Raw genomic sequence first — 4,655 nt, forward strand, 5'->3', positions numbered from 1 at the left:
TACGGTATCCGGGAGTTGCACAATCTCATGGTCTAAGGAAATGATACTTGACATTAGAAAAGCTTTAGCATACGAACTACATGATCTTGTGCTAGGCTTAGGATTGGGTCTTTGTCCATCACATCATTCTCCTAATGATGTGATCCCGTTATCAATGACATCCAATGTCCATGGTCAGGAAACCGTAACCATCTATTGATCAACGAGCTAGTCAACTAGAGGCTTACTAGGGACATGGTGTTGTCTATGTATCCACACATGTATCTGAGTTTCCTATCAATACAATTCTAGCATGGATAATAAACGATTATCATGAACAAGGAAATATAATAATAACTAATTTATTATTGCCTCTAGGGCATATTTCCAACAGTTTGATCATCAGCAGAGAATCGACATACTCACATAGGAACCTTCTCGATGCTATGATGGGAATCATTGGCTTGCCATGAGTTAGTTCATTGTGCACATGCCATACACGCCACAAGATCATGAGAACTAGCAGTCGTTGTGTTTCATTCAATTCTTGGAGCAACATGAGCAACCAGTTAGGTTCAGAGTTCCTGAGGGCCTCCTCGGTAGGCAATTGCCACACACTCCTCATTTAAGTCCATAGATTATACACATGAGGACATCGAATGAGAGTGTGATGTGCAGTTTTCGTCTTCCTGCCCACAAATTATACAAGTTCCAGCTGTCTCCATGTGTCATCGATGCATATTCGCTCGAGTAGCTAGCGCCTCGCCTGCAGCCTTCCATGCAAAAACAAAAACTTTTAGAGGTGCACCACATCCCCGGAGCAGTTTCCACGCCATGTTTGGCTGCTTCATCCTCCAAACTTGAGATGTATTCCTCAGAACATTCTTGATTAATAAAGCGTGTGTTTTAGCCTAAAAAAATCTACTACTACCCATCCCTAAAAAAACTACCCTTATAAAAAGCACGTGAGGAAAAAATTAAATCATTTTCTGAACCGTCTAATCATCTCTATCTCTACTTCTCTACTACTATTAAACAAGCAAAAAAGTTCTTTCTTACGGCTACTTCACAAAACATACATAGGAAAGATAACACCACTAGGTCAACCCACTTGATTTTTTGAGTTTTTAGATGGTTTTCAATTTTTTGTGATTGAGTTTTTCTCAGAGAAGCAAGACGGCGGCGACTCACTGAAGCTGGAATAAGATTCTCCCACCTACCCCCGTCCCGGTGGTGCTTCTAGCATCTTCGGAGGGCGTGTGGAGGTTTGTCTCTGACGAATCTCGTAGGATTTGATCGACGTGTGTCTTCCATGGATCCACGTGGATCCGATCTTTGTTCCTCTGTGTTTATGTGTCTACAAGTTGGATCTTTCGATCTACTCATCTCTTCATCGGCGGTGGTTGCTGTCATTGTGCCTTGGTCTAATAGGTCCTTAGCACGACGACTTCCTGACTATTTACTACAACAAGATTTGTCTAGATCCGATAAGGGAGGGGTGATGATGGTGGCATGCATTCGGCTCGTTCCAGTGTTTGTAGTCGTCGCTTGGTAGTCTACGGACCTGGATGTGTTTTTTTACTTCTAGTGCTCTTTGTTCTACCTTTGTAGTTGATGGATAGGTTGGAAGTTTTCCTCACAAAATAAAAAAATTAACCCACTTGATTAAATCTAGGGACATTTACATCGGTGCCCCTTGTCGGTGTCAAAACCGGCAGATCTCGGGTAGTGGGGCCCGAACTGTGTGTTTGAGGATCGATAGTAACAAGGGACGATGGGGACACAATGTTTACCCAGGTTTGGGCCCTCTTTAAGGAGGTAAAATCCTACGTCCTGCTTGATTGTATTCAATGAGTATAGGGGTTACAAGAGTTGATCCATGATACGTCCATTTTCCATCATGTTTTCTTACTGTTATTTATGATATTTTTATGTATAATAATTCTTTTTGGAGTAATTCTAATGCCTTTTCTCTCATAATATGCAAGGTATACACAAAGAGGGGGAATTCCGGCTGCTAGAAATCTGGACCTGGAAAAGCTACGCCAGGCTACCTATTCTACACATCTCCAAACAAGCTGAAACTTCACGAAGAATTTTTATGGAATATATGAAGAATATTGTAGCAAATAACTACTAGAGGGGGCCACTGTTGGGAAACATAGTAATTTCAAAAAAAATCCTACGCACACGCAAGATCATGGTGATGCATAGCAACAGAGGGGAGAGTGTTGTCCACGTACCCTCGTAGACCGAAAGCGGAAGCGTTAGAACAACGCGGATGATGTAGTCGTACGTCTTCACGATCCGACCGATCCAAGTACCGAACGCACGGCACCTCCGAGTTCAGCACACGTTCAACTCGATGACGTCCCATGAACTCCGATCCAGCAGATCTTCGAGGGAGAGTTCCATCAGCACGACGGCGTGATGACAGTGATGATGTTGCTACCGACGCAGGGCTTCGCCTAAGCACCGCTACGATATTACCGAGGTGGATTATGGTGGAGGGGGGCACCACACACGGCTAAAAGATCAATGATCAATTGTTGTGTCTCCAAGGGGTGCCTCCCTCCCCGTATATAAAGGAGTGGAGGAGGGGGAGGGGGCCGCCCCCCTATGGCGCGCCCCATGAGGAGTCCTACTCCCACCGGGAGTAGGACTCCCCCCTTCCAAATAGGAGTAGGAGAGGAGAGGGAAGGGAGAGAGGAAGAGAAGGAAAGGGGGCGCCACCCTCCTCCTTGTCCAATTCGGACTAGAGGGGGATGGGGCGTGCGGCTGCCCTGGCCGCCCTTCCTCTTCTCCCACTAGGGCCCAATAAACTCCCCGAGGGGTTCCGGTAACCCCCAGGTACTCTCGTATATGTCCGAAACACTTCCGGTGTCTGAAAATAGTCCTCCAATATATCAATCTTTACGTCTTGACCATTTCGAGACTCCTCGTAATGTCCGTGATCATATCCGGGACTCCAAACTACCTTCGGTACATCAAAACACAAAAACTCATAATACCGATCGTCACCGAATTTTAAGCGTGCAGACCCTATGGGTTCGAGAACTATGTAGACATGACCGAAACACGTCTTCGGTCAATAACCAATAGCGGAACCTGGATTCTCACATTGGTTCCTACATATTCTATGAAGATCTTTATCGGTCAAACCGCATAACAGCATACGTGGTTCCCTTTGTCATCGGTATGTTACTTGCCCGAGATTTGATCGTTGGTATCTTAATACCTAGCTCAATCTCGTTACCGGCAAGTCTCTTCACTCGTTCCGTAGTGCATCATCCCATAACTAACTCATTAGTCACATTGCTTGCAAGGCTTATAGTGATGTGCATTACTGAGAGGGCCCAAAGATACCTCTCCGACAATCGGAGTGAAAAATCCTAATCTCGATCTATGCCAACTCAACGGACACCATCAGAGACACCTGTAGAGCACCTTTACAATCATCCAGTTACGTTGTGACATTTGGTAGCACACAAAGTGTTCTTCCGATATTTGGGAGTTGCATAATCTCATAGTCATAGGAACATGTATAAGTCATGGAGAAAGCAATAGCAGTAAACTAAATGATCAAGTGCTAAGCTAACGAAATGGTTCAAGTCAATCACATCATTATCCTAATGATGTGATCCCGTTAATCAAATGACAACTCATGTCTATGGCTAGGAAACTCAACCATCTTTGATCAACGAGCTAGTCAAGTAGAGGCATACTAGTGACACTATGTTTGTCTATGTATTCACACATGTATTATGTTTCCGGTTAATACAATTCTAGCATGAATAATAAACATTATCATGATATGAGGAAATAAATAATAACTTTATTATTGCCTCTAGGGCATATTTCCTTCACCCACCAGGTGGGCACAACCCACCTGGGCGCGCCAGGGAGCCCAAGCGCGCCCTGGTGGGTTGTGCTCACCCAGGCCCACCTCCGGTGCCCATCTTTTGGTATATAAGTCATTTTTACCTAGAAAAAAATAAGGAGAGGACTTTTGGGATGGAGCGCCGCCGTCTCGAGGCGGAACTTGGGCAGGAGCACTTTGCCCTCCGGCGGAGCGATTCCGCCGGTGGAACTTGCTTCCCAGAGGGGGAAATCATCATCACCAACAACTCTCCCATCTTGGGGAGGGCAATCTCCATCAACATCTTCAACAACACCATCTCATCTCAAACCCTAGTTCATCTCTTGTGTTCAATCTTGTTACCAGAACTATAGATTGGTGCTCGTGGGTGACTAGTAGTGTTGATTACATCTTGTAGTTGATTACTATATGGTTTATTTGGTGAAAGATTATATGTTCAGATCCAATATGCTATTTAATACCCCTCTTATCTTGAGCATGATTATCATTTGTGATTAGTTACTTTTGTTCTTGAGGTCACGGGAGAAATCATGTTGCAAGTAATCATGTGAACTTGATATGTGTTCGATATTTTGATAGTATTTATGTTGTGATTCCCTTAGTGGTGTCATGTGAACGTCGACTACATGACACTTCACCATATTTGGGCCTAAGGGAATGCATTGTGGAGTAGCAATTAGATGATGAGTTGCGAGAGTGACAGAAGCTTAAACCCCAGTTTATGCACTATTTCGTAAGGGACCGATTGGATCCAAAAGTTTAATGCTATGGTTAGAATTTATTTTTAATACTTTTC

The sequence above is a fragment of the Triticum dicoccoides genome, chromosome 1A (genome assembly GCF_002162155.2).
Source record: "Triticum dicoccoides isolate Atlit2015 ecotype Zavitan chromosome 1A, WEW_v2.0, whole genome shotgun sequence".
NCBI classification, from domain to species: Eukaryota; Viridiplantae; Streptophyta; class Magnoliopsida; order Poales; family Poaceae; genus Triticum; species Triticum dicoccoides.